The sequence below is a fragment of the Protomyctophum parallelum genome (assembly GCF_964188405.1).
Source record: "Protomyctophum parallelum genome assembly, chromosome: 4".
In the NCBI taxonomy this organism is placed as follows: domain Eukaryota; kingdom Metazoa; phylum Chordata; class Actinopteri; order Myctophiformes; family Myctophidae; genus Protomyctophum; species Protomyctophum parallelum.
Genome location: NC_139700.1, coordinates 39,595,454 through 39,611,915, shown reverse-complemented (window position 1 = coordinate 39,611,915; position 16,462 = coordinate 39,595,454).

Genomic DNA, 16,462 nt, shown 5'->3' with positions numbered 1-16,462 from the left:
TGTGTGACTATATGTCCATGTGTCTGATGTGTTTTGTTTGTCTTGTAGATAAGTGCTGGTATTGGTGGAATGAAGAGGCCTGGAAGGATATGACCAAGTTTGAAATGAGGTCAGTCAAGGTTTAGAAAACGGCCCTCTGGTGCCGCCTGGTGTTTAAACCTTATGATTACAACTAAACCAACACACCACTAATAAATAATAATAATAATAATAATAATAATAATAATAATAATAATAATAATAAACAATAAAATAAAAATATTATTCAGTCATATTATTTTTTTAGTTTGTTGTGTTTTACAGGTTATGCAGTTTGTGTCGAATATATCTTTTGATTGATTGATTGATTGAAATATTTATTAACAGTTTGCAGAATTACAGTACATTTCAAGCACAAACTCAATACAAAGACTGTTAACTGTGAGTGGACGACCCAATTAAGCTTTACACTTGTTTACAATAGGGTCCACCTTGTTCAATTCATCAAAACATTTAGAGACATACAAATAGACACTTCTATATAGTCAAAGAAACATATACAGTGAGGCTCTGGTCCATATAGCCCTAAATGCTAATTCTGCCGTGCATAATTAGCATTAGGGCTTTGGACCATATATGCTATGTCGAATAATAGCTAAATGAACCTGTGGCTGAGAATCAATCAACGATATAATTCTCCTCCGTCCTGTTTTGTAGGTTGAAATGACGGGGAGCAGAATGATATATGTGTCGGACATTCAATTTCTACATTTGATCACTTTTTGGGTATTGGGTATTTAAAAACTGGGATGTCATGTGCATATATTTTCCCTTTAATGGGAATGAATCAACGTCACAAACCTGTAAACTTGCACAGCGGCTGTTGTTGATGTTGTTTCTTGCACAACACAATCAGTTTCAGCTTCTTTCGTCATTACTTTGCAGCCTACATTAGGAAACGACTGGGTATCGAGGCCAGAGCCATCTAAGGCTCTGATCGAGGCACTCTCGGACAGGAACAAACTGCAGGTTGAAAAGGCCCTCAGCTCTGAACTCGGTAGAATCTGCACCTGGCTCGCTGATAACAAAAATAGTAATCTCAGCAAGGCAAATGGCTTCTTGGTTAGAGTGGGTGACAATGTTATCACACGTAAAGATGAAATTACCTACCTAGGTTCCATCCTGGAGGCTAATCTTTCCGGTGATAAAATGGCCACCAACGTAATCAAAAAAGTCAACCAAAGAACAAGATTCTTTCTTGTTCTCCTCACTGGTCAACAAAAACACCTTGGAGCCCTCATACAAGGTTTATTTGACTATGCATGCACCTCCTGGTACCACAGCACCTCAAAGGCCCTTAAAACTAGGCTCCAGACTTCCCAAAATAAACTGGTCAGGCTCCTACTTGGCCTCACCCCCCGAACCCACCTCACCCCTGCCCACTTTGAAAGGCTGGAATGGCTTAGGGTCGACGACAGAGTACAGCATCTTGCAATGGGTCTGGTCCACAAGATTCGATACACCACAAAGATACCCATTTTCCTGTCTAGATACTTCCTTAACGAAGTCCACACCCACAACACCAGAGGGAGTGCAACGAACCATGTACAACCCAGATTCGGCACAAACAAGGGACTAAATTATTTTTGCTCCTATGCCACCAAAATGTGGAACGCCCTACCAACAGTCATTAAGACATGCAAATCCCTTGACTTCTTTAAAACCGCTCTCAAAGGGCACCTACGGACGGCTGCAATTCAAAACTGGCCCCCGTAAAATCTGAATCCCCCCCACCACCTCCCTTTTTCCCCTCACTGTATATGTTTCTTTTCCCTTTTTACTTCCTTTATGATGAATTATTGTTCTGTTCTTTGACTAGAAGTGTCTATTTGTACGTCTCTAAATGTTTTGATGAATTGAACATGGTGGACCCTCTTGTAAACAAGTGTAATGTTTAATTGGGTCGTCCACTCACAGTTAACAGTCTTTGTATTGAATTTTGTGCTTGAAATGTACTGTAATTCTGCAAACTGTTAATACATATTTCAATCAATCAATCAAAAGGAAACGACTGACCTATTCGGTACAAAGTAGCCTACTTTTTTGTGAGTGACCACAGGAGGGCGCTCCATGACCGCTCACTATTATGTTCAATATCTTTTGCGTTCAGATATAACATTCAATACAATAAAATGGAAAATAAACAGATTAATGAATGAATTTAATTAATTCTCTTTTACAATTGCCACATCTACATTGGCGGAAAAATTATATTTAGATACCGGTAGGCTACAGGCTTCAACAGTCCACTTATATTGGCATATTTGTGAGTTGTAACTAGCCACAGAGAGCCTTATCCACTCTCAGATCCACTTACACTCAATCAATAGCACTATTCCCTTTATAAAGCCATGACATCATGGAGGCTGGAAACACTGCAAGGCCTGGGCCACTAGCATGACTGACTGTCTCATCTCTAAGTGAGACACATTCCTCCTAGGCGCTCCTCGCAACTTTTAGCTTGATGGTTGACAATCCTATGACTGAATATCATCTTGGATTTCATGTCTGTATGTATTTTTCCTTCCTTGCCACAAAGGGAAAGAAGAAGACGGTCCCATATGGGCTGGCATGTCAAAACCGTTTCATTACAGATAATCATATCATGTTAATGGACTATAATTTATTGATCATTATTCATTAACCACTTTCCTCCCACTTTTTTTTAACAGAAGGTTTTTCTATATTAAAATGATAGTGTTCAGTAACAAAGGAGTCTCCCCAGCTCTTTAGTAAACAGAAAATAAATGTTCAGGCGGGTTGCAAAATCTTAGCCAATCAACAGAGAACACCCATTTATCAACTTAACCTATACACAATGTTAGTGTTCGTTCAAAATCTGTGTGCTCATTTCTTTGTGTCATCACTTCCAATTTCACTTGTTTATCATGTATCCTGAAAAAAGGAGGTTAAAACATGCACATACTGAGAAGAGAGACTGGGCTCCATCTTGCGCCACCACTGTGTGTGTGTGTGTGTGTGTGTGTGTGTGTGTGTGTGTGTGTGTGTGTGTGTGTGAATTAATCATCATGAACAGAGTTGGGTCAGAACAAGCAGCTGGCTGATGGGAGCTCTAGACTCACACGCCACACAACACATGAACACATGCACATCATTAATAACTTCATTAGTACTTCCTGACTATCCTGGCATATTTGCCAAATGTGTGTGTGTGTGTGTGTGTGTGTGTGTGTGTGTGTGTGTGTGTGTGTGTGTGTGTGTGTGTGTGTGCGTGCGTGCGTGCGTGCGTGCGTGCGTGTGTGTGTATATGTGCACATGCACACGTGTCAGGGAGACGGGTGGGTGATGGCGGCAGTGGGACTAAGAGTCTCTCACTTGATTGCACCCACCAGGGGCACACATCTCCTCCAATAGTGCACCCCAGCCCATGATTGGAACAATACCTGCATGGCCCAGACACCCGCCCCCCCCTGCCAGCGGTCCCTGTAGTCATATCACTGTACTGTAACAGGATCCCTATTAGGACTCCAACAAAAATAAATAAAATTAACCCGACCAATGAGCCACATACTGTAATGCCTAAGTCATCATGTGTCACAATACAATAGGTCATGGTTCTCCAAGGACCCCCAAATTGATATAAATCTGGCCGTGGACCCCATCTGAAAAGGTTTTGTTTCAGAAACCCCCAAGCTCACGCTGCAGTGAGCTTATCTGCTATTTTTCAATAGCCAGCGTATAAATGGATAAAGTCCAGAAAATGTACGTCATAATGGCCTCATTTTGTCATATTGTCTCTTTATTGTGAATGGAGTTTAATGTTTGTGTTGGCAATTAGGACGAACATGCATCTTTGTCCAGATGTTCCATTATCCTCCCTGCTCTGCGCTTAAAGAGGCAATTTCCTCTGAAAGTGAAGTGGAAAACCCTCTATGTGCCATGCAGCAATTAACTAGACACACAATTAACAACATCTCTCCAAAGGGCAGTGGGTGGAAGAGGTATACTTTATATACGGCTACTATGCTAAATGTATAGCAGCAGTACCATAATGTAGGCCTGCAAAAGACCTGCCTGCATTCAATTCAAGTTTTCAACTATTTCTATGTGATTTTAGTCAACTAAATCTACATTAGATTTAATCGACTAAGTGTATCTTGGCAGGTCGTGACGGAGCAGGCCCGGCGCCACGAGGGTGGCCAGAGGGGGCCTGAGCTGAGCTGGCACCCTCAGTTGCAAATTCCGCCCCCTCAGTTTAAGTACTATGTATTTATGGTTTTACTATTATTAAAATGAGATGTGCCCCCCTCGCCATTTTCAACTGCCCTCTCAGCCATCCCGGAGCCGAGCCTGTGATGGAGTCGAAATGCCCGATTTATACTTAGCTGCATGTGGGCCGGAAATAGCAGATCTATAAGCGCACAACAGTTTTAGACAACGAAATTAACACTGAGCGCATGAAGTAGTAAGGAAAACGGACATACTATACAGCAAATGTTGTTGCTTTCCAGCAGAGCAGCAGTGGTGGAAAAGGAATTCAAAATGTCGTTAATAAATAATCACAAATTGTAAAGTTTTAAAATAAGTAAAATAGTGGCCTCAAAGTAGTGGCCTCAAAATAGATTCAAAGTATTGAAAAGGGGGATAAGTAGAGTAGAGTAGAGTAGAGTAGTGTGGAATAAAGCAACCACAAGCTTTACTTTCTAGCACTGCAGTCTGGCCCCTTATAGAGCAAAGCTCTATGCACACTGGGCCCGGTCTCTTAATCGTTGCTGTCAGGCAGAAACCTCTTATCTCCATATTTTAACTGTTTGTATTTATTCGTAAATCAACGCCCTAGGCTACTTGATCATACTACAGCGTGACACAAAAGCATTAAAGGTAGCAGATCCAAGCACGACGCTTTTCGAGCTTGCCGATCTGCTACTTTTGATGCTTCTGAATTTGAATCCTGAAAAGTAACAGTTTCAGGACATAATGAGGTTTCCAGCCGACGGAGACGTAATGCATATGTGTCAGCTCTGGTCTGGAACTGTGAGTTGTGCTTTAATCACACGGGTCACATAGGAAGTCCAGTGGAGTACATTTGCAACGCGTGCCAAGTTTCACTGATTTCCTTCCTTTGTTTCTGGGGTTTCGTGAAACGCCAGGGCGAGAATTGACTCTTTCACTTATTGTAATGAAACAACATCCTGGGGTCTCTCCATGGCATAAGGTAAACCCAGATGTGGTTTTTCTCTTTTATTTTTTCTGTTTTCAGTGTAAATCATATTTTATTTAAACTCTCAAAGTGTGGTCCGGGGAACCCCCTGGGGTCCTTGAAGGGGTTTCCAGGGGTCCCCTGCTAAATTTGTGAATAGAACATCAACCGGCTATTAAAAATAAAGTGAAAATCGTCAAAGATTGTGGAAACATTTGCAATAATTATCTTCTCTAACGGGTAAGGCAAAATACTAGGGCCTTAAAACTCAATCAAAATGTGCTGTTAAAATGAACAGTGGTTTACCGTGGGAAGGGAACGGTGTGATTATGGGTGAACACAGAGGGATAGTGTTGATGTAGTTTGTGTGCTTGACTCAGGACCACGTGGATAGAACTGTCATAACTCGCAACATGTGACAAACGAACACGCTAAGCCACATGGCCCACCGGGACAACAGAGCCTGTCATTCAGTAAATTATCTGTACATTGAAACTATAACACTACAGAATGCCATGTCAACAAATTAATCTAGCATCAGTCTAGTATAGTCTACATCAACATGCTACCTAATTACACTTTAACCTTTGCGTAAGCCTTCATGGTCGTCAAGGCTAGGACAATTAAGTGCCAGTTCTATGGGCCAAGGTGGAGTCTCCATCCCAGGCCAGATGTGAGACTCACCCGCAGGCCTATTACTGTATGCACTTTTCATGTCCCTCCCACTCAGTCCTCCCATTGGAGGAGACAGCAGTTTGTCGCTGATGGAAGGGCCCAGGGCTGAGTGAAACAGATGTGTGGTGTTGATGTCATTGCAAAGCGACACCGGCCGGGGGCGCCCAGGGTGCTGATTCAGCATCACTGTGGACGAGAGAGAGACAGAGAGACAGAGAGAGAGAGAGAGAGAGAGAGAGAGAGAGAGAGAGAGAGAGAGAGAGAGAGAGAGAGAGAGAGAGGCAGAGGAGGACAAAGCACTAACATGTCTCTCGCCCTGCAACGGACACCATTATTTTCAATACCAGTGGTGGAAAGTAACTAAGTATGTTTTCTAAGTACAATTTTGAGGTATTTTTTAATTGAGCATTTCCATTTCTTGATACTTCAACTACACTCCACTATTGTACATCTCAGATTTTGCTCCACTACAATTATGCTTGCTTTGGTATATTTTTGTTTACATTATTAATAATGAATCAAATATTTTCAAAACTCCTCGGAAATAGCCAAAAGTAATAAAATGGGGCTTAAGTTAATGATCAATAACTAATAGTCCAATGGTGATGATGTATCAGATTCTGAAAAGAGCATGCTGCATAATGAGTACTTTGACTTAGATTGTATTTTTGAGTGGTGCAACCACTCCTACAACCAGCAATGTCCATGTACCTGTTTGTATGTATACAGTAAGTGAGCACGAGTATGTGACTTATTTATACCAGTAGGGGGCACCAGAAACAGAGAGAGGGGTAGTGCTGTTTCTATAATGAGGGAGAGAGAGAGAGAGAGAGAGAGAGAGAGAGAGAGAGAGAGAGAGAGAGAGAGACAGAGAGAGAGAGAGAGAGAGAGGAAAGGGGGGGGGGGGGGGAATTGCACCACTCAGTTCACACGTGTGTGATTTTTTGAATCATTATCATTTTCAATCTTATATAATTATTTGAATAAGATTTTGAATACAGGACCATTACTTTTACAATGTGGCACTCCTACTTTTACTTAGGGTTACTTAGGATCCTGTGAGGCAAGTCCAGGGGTTCCACAGAATACTTTGATAATATTTGGAATTTATAATTTAGTATAAAGTATAAGTTCAGTTTAAGTACAGTTTAAAAAAACATGATCATCAGGTATTATGACTATTAAAGAGGAAGAGGAAGTTTGCACGCCTGTGGCGCGCTCACCTCTAGTGTCACGCGTCCGTGTTGTTTCTCCATGAATCCACCTATTGTGTGTCCCGTAAGACACACACACACACACACACACACACACACACACACACACACACACACACACACACACACACACACACACACGTGCGTGCAGAGAGGAGCGCAGCTCCGTAACGCTGAAACCTGTGACCTGTAGAATGATGTTACCATAGGTGTCTCACAGGAGTTTCATAATCCTAGGGTAACCTCATTCTATAGGTCACATGTTTCAATATAACATGCCAGATTTGTTTACATTTTGCCCTGAGATGATTTTGTGGATTCTCTTGTTCTTAGCGTGGTAATGCTGCCTGTGGACACAATATGATGGTGAGTTTCCAATTCCTTCATAGTAAAGGGGAAGTTCTTCTATTACAGTTTGTAACACACGTTGTGTGTCTGAGTGAGACACAAACAAATGGCAGACAGCGATGTGTGTTTGGCCACTGACTGTGTTGTTTCCATGTTGTTCTGTGGTGTCATGTTTTGTCCGTCAGTTAGAGAGCATGAGATAATCCATGGTGTTTGTTCGATGCGACACAGAAAAGGGCTCTTTTAGTTTCACGTCCAACACAGAGCGACGGACTGACGCACCCCCACCACCCCCACTAGCTGTGTTGAAGACGCATATAGGTGAGGTAGTGCAAGCCCCCAGAGCGGCTGGCCAACGTTGAAGCCGCCTAGACATAGTGGTCAAAGCTGGAACTGCAGGTGGCCCATACATTTAGTATGCGTCAACCCTGGGGTTGCTGGGGTTTAACACGATTTAACGGGTTTAATGTTCATGTCCAAATCGAAAGAATGCAGAAGTAGGCCGTTCTTCCGGGTCCTTTAAACGCCACTGAGCAACTTCCATTGAAATGAACAGTGGGGGCGGCGGGTCTGTCCACTCTGTCTAGATTATTGCGACCTTAGATCGCATTTACTATGAAAACCTGCATTTACGTGTATCACGTCACACATCCATATATGGTCATGCCTCGTGACATCACGCCTGGCTCCATATATGGTCATGCCTCTTGACATCGCGCCTCCATATATGGTCACGCCAAAATGTGCAGACATGCACAGAGGAATGGGGGTGTTGAATTCTCTCAGTTGTAGAGGGGAGGGGATGATAATAGTACATCACTAAAGCGGTGTATTTCGATTGGGCCTTTTGACTCAAAAGCTTTCCGCTTCAGGAAGAAACCAAAAATACACACAGGCAAGAACTATTTCAATATTTGACCCCACCCCGGGTGTGGTTAAAATGTGGTCTAGATGTTATCTCAGTAGACACATACAAAACAGAAAAAGTACAAAACCATGGCACTGCATATTTAAGTACAGTGCAACAAACATATCCTCTCAAATATTCCTCGTGACATACGGTAGGCTATCTTAGTGGCGAAGATTTACATATTTATGTACCTGTAACAATGTAATTCAGGGGTGCCGTGGATGGAAAAAGTAAGGCCTATTTAAATGCGTGGCATGAGCCAAAAAAGTTTGAAAACTACTGACTTTGGTGTACTTCTTTCCACCACTGTTCAGTACAGTATCCCTGACAGAGGAACACTGCCACACACTATTTTATCATTATGATAAAACAAGCGATAGCTGCGAGGGCGTATGGCCGTATGCACATCCATCCACTTCACTCCTTTCACGCACACACTCACTCTCACACACACTCTCACACACACACACACACACACACACACACACACACACACACACACACACACACACACACACACACACACACACACACACACACACACACACACACACACTCACTCTCACAAAGGAAATGTTTCGGCTCTGTCGGGTGGGAACCTCATAATGTCCAAAAGTGTTCAGTTATGCTCAGTTGTATAAGTATAGGTCTGACTATAACTGATATATATGACTATAAGTCAAGCTGCAGATGGAAATTAGCATGTTTTCCGGTAAATTTACACTGTATTTTTAATGTAATGTTCATCAATATACACTGTCCTAACTAAATAAACGAATAGAGAAACACACACACACGCACACATACACACGCACGCACGCCAAATCAGCCTCCCAGTGACAACCTTGGCCGTTAGGCCCGTTACAACTGGTAAAATACAATATGCAATAAAAACTATCTCCAGTGATATGCAGCATGCATTAATGAGTATACTAACTATCATGGCCAAACACATAACTATACAACAAAAATGTATTACGATCCCCCACCCCGGTTCTTAAAGATCCTTGACTTGGCCTGACCCAGGAGTGTTCAGAAACACAAGGCAGGGATTGTTCTTGGTCAAGAACAAGGACAATGTGTGTTTGTCATCTGCTGGAGCAGTCCGGGGGTGTGAGTGATAATGGCCATATACAGTCCTGGCATTGTGCACTGACCGGCCGGCTAGCCTCGCTCCCTTTACAGTAAGTTCAGCGGGGTCGCTCCGCTCCCCCCTCTCATGGGAAGAGGGAGCTTCGTATAGTTTGGCCATAAATCCACCAGCTCTGGCCGTTAATTATGCCAAGCGGTGGCTTTTAGCCTCTGAAACCCCGCTGCCCCTTCTTTGTATATATCTGACAAAAACGGAGGACCCCCCACACACGCACGCACGCACGCGCGCACACTAACACAACCACGTACGCATGCTGTATTTTCCGGGGAGGGGACTTGGTTATGTATTGTCTTTTAAAACAATTGGGACTACCTCCAAAAATGCCCTGTGATCTTTAATCCCCCCCACCAGGTTTGAAAATACAGAGTTTATGCCATTGTCTGGCCTGTTGTTTGCCCCAAGTAGTTTTTGTCCCCTTTCTTTTTAGTATTACTAGACCTGTACGTATCTTGGGAAAAATTGTCTTGTCATATGTCATATGTGAAAAAATAATGATGCCCCATCTCTGTTTTCAACTTGTGACAGCTCTGATGCTTTTTATTGTGAAGGCAAAAGTTTCTGAACGTCTCATCCTGCATATTTCCGCGTGCTGAAAATTGCCGATCTACAAGCTCACAAGTTATTGTCACAACGTGTTGCGGAGGCGAGGCGTTCTGAGCTTGCAGATCATATTTCCAGCATGCAACTTGTCGTACGACAAAGCATAAGTCAGGCATCACTTTGTTTTTAGTGTAAGTGTAGTACAGTAGGTCGGGACACAGTGTTGATAAGCTATGAGCTTTTTCCGGTGGCACGTTATGTTTACTCCAACAATAAGTTTACCTCAGTGTTTGGGACGTGTACTGTGTCTGCGTGGATGATAGCTCTGACGTTAACGGGGCTACGTGGATGAGTGAGCACACGTCATCACAGAGTTGTGAGCTGCGCGCACCACGGCAGAGACAGATCCCTGCAAGCACGGTCAGGACCTGGACGAATTACTGACGTCTCCATTGGGGCCAGATCAAGTCAATCCAAGACTAGTCACATCTGGCCCAGAATATCACCTGATTTCAACCAACATAAATTCTGCCCCCTAAAATGGACGTCCCTTGATTAATCAGAGACTGTCCGATCGAGGTCAGATCAACTTAAGTCATGTCATAACTAGTCAGATCTGGCCCAGAATAAGCTATATTATTTAAACTGGAGAAGACGTCTTGGAACAGGCGTAAAGATCATCCCCATATGGGCTGTGATCTGACCTAGTCCTGAACGTCACCGGAGTCACTGTAGGCGTCATCATAACGTTATCATGACGTCATTTGGCTTGCTGGGATTACATTCATTTGGTGTTGGACTCAGGTTTATTATGATTTTAGCAGTACTTGTCTTTTGGCTTTGTGCAGTGCTTTAATGAACGAGATCAGTATTTCATTGACTTAGCACGTTCAACGTCGTCCTGGCCTTTTGAGTTACGGCACCTCGTGCCCACAAAAACCCATATTTTGCAAGCGCTGCGCTTTCGCACAACGGCAAGAAGATAGCGGCGGGTTTCTTGTCAGCATTGAAGCCAAAACGCAGCCGTTTCACAAAGTAGCATTTGTCACGGGCCGCTTCTGGCAGCTCATGACAATGTCGTGACGAATAACATATGGTCTCTGTCGGCTGGAAACCTCATACGTCCAAAACAGTTACGTATGAGCATTCAAATTCAAAAACGGCAATAGTAGCAGAATCTACAAGCTCAAAAGGCGTCGTTTTGCACCGAGTTTTTGAATCTGCTACTTTTGATGCTTTTGCGTGGCACTGTATAGTGTAGTGTGATCAAGTATGGACTTTCATTTACGGAAAAACACAACAAGTTAGAATATGGAGATGAGAGGTCTCTTCCCCGGCGACTAGTTATGACGGTGTTGAGTAAGAGAACCGACCGCAGCGGAGCTGTCAGCCGTGCTCAGGCCAACACAGCCTTTCCGAATCAGCGGCGCGGGGCCTCCGGGGAGCGCTGGAGGGATAAATCCCTCGACTGCATGGAGGAGATCTGAGAGGAGAGAGCGCTGGCCTGGGCCTCGGATCACATGCACTATATTGTTGCCCGCAAAACAATGAGACCATACACCAGGTCGTATGAGGTGAACACTTAGATTCCACATACAATAATAATAATTAAAAAACAACGCTGTCGTGTGGGCCAGAAACCTTATATCTCTAATATCTCCATGGTTCTTTTACATTGTATGTCATTGCTGTCGGGGCAGAACCCTCTTATCCGTAGTTTCTTACCCGTTTCTTTGTAAATTAATGCCCTATACGTGATCACACCACAGCGTCACACAAAAGCATCAACAGTACTAGATCTAAAAGCTCAGTTTCAGGGGCACGGTGGCACAGTTGGTAGTGCTGTCGCCTCACAGCTAGAAGGTCCTGGGTTCGATTCCCGCTCGGGGCGCTGTGGGTGCTGGCGGCGTGTTTCCTCCTCCGCGTCATCAGTGCCCATACTGATGGAGGGGAAAGGAACTGGTTGGAATAACTTGTTCCTTCCACGCGCTACGTCCAACCAGGGAAACTCCCCCCTGTCAGGTGTAAAGGAGCAACTTGGACACTCAAGCATGAAGGAAGCATGAGTTAAGTCCGTTGCTCTCCCTAGGTTGGCGGAGGGTGTGTAGAGCCCAGGATCACATCACAGGATGATTGACACAGGGGTGAAAAATGGGTCACAAAATCGTGGGACAAAAAATATATAAATTTAGAAAAATAAAAGCTCAGTTGTTCAAGATTGTTGATATGCCACTTTGGCTATTTTTGAATTTGAATCCTGAAAAGTAACAGGTTTGGACATATGTAGTTTCCACCCGACAGAGACGATATTGAGTTGATTTTATTTGAATTTATTAGAATCCCCATTAGCTGCTGCATTTCAGCCACTATAATTTCAACACACAACATAACAAAGACAATATGATATATTTGACTGAGGGACTGCAATTAGATTTTTTGTTTTTTCATGTCATATGAAAGCAGGGAGTCATAGCTTCAAATTGGTTGTTCAGTTTGTCCCACCAGTTTTGGAGATATGGCTTATACAGTAATGTCTTGCAGAAAACAGTGAGTTGAGAAAACAGGCTTGAAAGGTTCACTTCTGTGGACTCTAACATTACAGCTAGCTACATGTTTAAGCATTTATTTCATAGTTATGTCAATTTCAGCTCTGATACTTATTTCAGACATGCTCTAGTATGTGAAGAGTCTGCCATTAACTCATTTAAAAAAAGTAATAATAATAAATAGATGTTCTCCTCTGGTGAAAAGCTGGAATTTGCGCGATGGCAGGCTCTCAGTCAAATCTGGTCATCTTTATGTTGTATAGTAGCCACGCCCTGGTAACCCATAAGTCAAACACCAAATGCCTCGACAAGAGCTTTCTCCACTCTGCTATAACAATATGGAACAGCCGTCCCCCTGCACTTGTTGGAGACGTACATTACATCTAGAAGTTTTCATGCCTTCAATCCCATACCCCTGTCTGAGTAGCTGTAGATCACGGATATGCTCTTTGAATATGTGTTTTTCTCAAAGCCTGTATCTGCTTAATGATAATAACAATAATAATAATAAAACACATTAGCCTGGCCCAGCCTGTGTGGTTTCTGGTCTATAGGGGCGGGTGGCAGCACGTAAAAAGCGGTGGATCCTATTGGTTCACTGATCTGAGGGCCCGCCCCCACCACCCCAGTAGAGTTTTGGACATACAAGGTTTCCACCCAACAGTGACTATATGCCAAAGAACTTGATTGCCACGCACGCAAACAAACACACACACACACACACAAACGCACACACAATCAATATTTTAGGACAGCTATGTTATGAATGCAATTTTCTATATATTTTGCAATTATTAACTGTAAGCCTAAGGCCGAAACATTTCTGATCTACAAGCTCACATAACGTGTTTGGCTGCAACGTACGCATTGTAAGCTTATAGATCAGCTATTTTCTGGTGCATAACACTGGCACGCAACTATATGTTTAACTCTAATTCCAACCCCCTAAACCCAACCTCTAAAAGTCTAATCCCAATCAAAACCCCAACCTGAATCTAATTGTAAATGTATCTCTAAAAAAGCAAAACGTAACCATAAAAGAACAATTGTTCTTGTGAGAACCAGGAAAATGGTTCTCGGGACTACTAGCCTATACTACTTGTGGGGACATTTGGTCCTCACAAGTATAGTAACACACACGCGCACACACACACACACACACACACACACACACACACACACACACACACACACACACACACACACACACACACACACACACACACACACACATCAATCTTGCTCCATATACAGTACACAAGTCATGTATAACAAAGCGAGGGGCGGGTTGTTCCTGTGGCTTATTTTTTGATATTCTAATCTACAGCCAAGTGTTTTTCATTTGTGCTGCATGCGGCATGCGGCCCGCGGGGTGAACGAGTCCACACCACTGGGTCTCATGACACCAGAACAGAGAATAGACAGCCAGCCCGTCTGTCACACATACACACATGCACGTACACGCACGCGCACCCACTACTACTGCCTGTTAGGGCACGTCAGCCAACCTATCTAAAGCTAGCACTGTGATCCAAATAAAAGGGAAAGAACACATGCGCACATGTGCGCGCACACACGCACGCACGCACGCACGCACGCACGCACGCACGCACGCACGCACGCACGCACGCACGCACACACACACACACACACACACACACACACACACACACACACACACACACACACAGTGGTGTAAAAGTACTTTTATGCAAGTACTAGTAGTACAGTACAGTGCTTGAGTATTTCACTTTTGTAAAATACCTGATAAGCCTGATTTTGATACTTTGTTGTACGACAGTGTCACATGCCGAAAATAGTTATACAACAGGGCATAAACTAAGCGCATGCACGTGTGTGTGGGCGCTCATCTCTTGGCAGCGTGTGAAGTTCATCCTTGTCAGACTTGTCCTTAAAAAGCAGGTCACAGGTACTTTGAGCATTGAGGGAGGGAGAGAGAGAGAGAGAGAGAGAGAGAGAGAGAGAGAGGGCTGGTGTCACAGGGTTTATTGGTCTTGTGTTTTGGTGTGGTTCACTCTACAGCAGCACAACACAGGGACAGGTTTTTACCAACTTGCTGTCGGGCCAGAAACATCTTATCTCCATATTCTATTCTGTGTTTTCGTAAATTAATACCCTACTTGATCATACTGCAGCGTCACACAAAAGCAATAGCAGATACACGTACAAGCTCACAACGTGTGCTACTACGTGTTTTGAATGCTGTAATCAAAACTTGACTTGAGTAAAAATGTATAGTAAAAGTAAGCTAATTTCAGCACAATTTATCATATATTGATCATTACCCTCTAAGCCTTATTTAATACTTCAGCTTATGTGTTGCATCACAACTCATTGTGCACTTGTGTGTTCTTTTGGAATGATTCAGAGGATTTGATTAGTCATTCATTTCTAAATCTGCAATGTAACTAACTAAAGATGTCAAAAACTTAAAGCAAATGTACAACATTTGCCTCTGAAATGTAGTGGAGTAAAAAACAAAACAAAAAAAAGACAAACCTTGAAATTGTACTTTCGGAATCAGACTCTCAGAATCTTTATTGTCATTACAGGTTCAACGGTGTAAAACAGTATAGGTGACATTTGTTTTGGCAATACGCTCCATCGTTATTTCGAAAATGAAAAAGAAGGGGAGAGAAATCATAAAAAACATAGGTATACATATTTCATATTAGGCGTGAGTGAAATGTTGCCTTTTACGCCTACTGTACGGCCCACGTGACGTGTTTTACCTGAGATAACCCCTGTGTGCAGTACAACGTGACTCAACCCAGAGGGGAGTAGCTGTGGCTTTCACACCTATTCTATCAGGGGTAACATGAGGCACTGCGTGCCTTTAGGCTCAACCACCGAGTGAATGCTTTACACCGCTGCGTGTAAAGATAGTATTGCATTGTCAGCGCCCCTCCCTCCATCCCTCCACCTCAACACCTGGTGGCTCAGTGCTCTGGGCTGAATGTGACCCCCAAGCTGTTGTCATTGTTGTCGAACATAAATGTCTTTATGGGAAGACCTGCGCGGGAGCTATTGTTTGCGTCCCCCGCGATAAGGCTAGGTGACATGTGAGACGCCTCCAGCAATGCACTTCACTTACGAACATGACGGACGTAAGTAAGACTTGCAGTGCCAATAAAAAGAACGCCTCTGCAGATTGCATGAAGCCGCAGGACATGAGAGGATTATATTACGGCCTTGATGGATGGATAAAGTACTCAACTCACTCAAGTACTTGAGTTCAAGTAGCCTATTGGGGTCTTTGCATGTATACAAAATATTTTCAGATGAAAACAGTGAGTTGCAGAAAAATAGTAATACATATTAATTTGGGGGTCTCCTGTTAGGTCCGTTGCCTACTTGGGATTGGGAACAATGCTAGTCGGGGAAAAATGCAACATGGGAATGCATGCCCCACCCGGTTATGCAATATCCGTTGTACACCTGCAGTCAGGTGGTTCTGGTCTGGACAAACGCCTATTCGTGGTGGGTGGTGGCGTTTTGGGCCCCGGCATCGGTGGCGACAGGTGAGCCAACTTTGAAGTCTGCCGGTCAGACGATTCTTAATGACGAACTGACAGTCGACATGCAGAGATATTGCTGTATGTTGTTGGTGGACTGTGTGAAAAGTCCTTGTGGCCAATGTTGTGAACTGTCCACAGTTCTGCCATCCTCTGAGTCACAGAGTTAGTAGACGGACATTGTGCCATCTTATAAAGAGCATTTAGTGAGGACCAATTTAGTGAGGTGAAGTGGTCCTTTAGTTAAGGCATACCGTTATGCGTCATTCAAGCAAACTCAGAAAACTCAAAAACCCACGTTAGACATGGAAGAAAAACAAATGAACCCAGATAAGTGGGA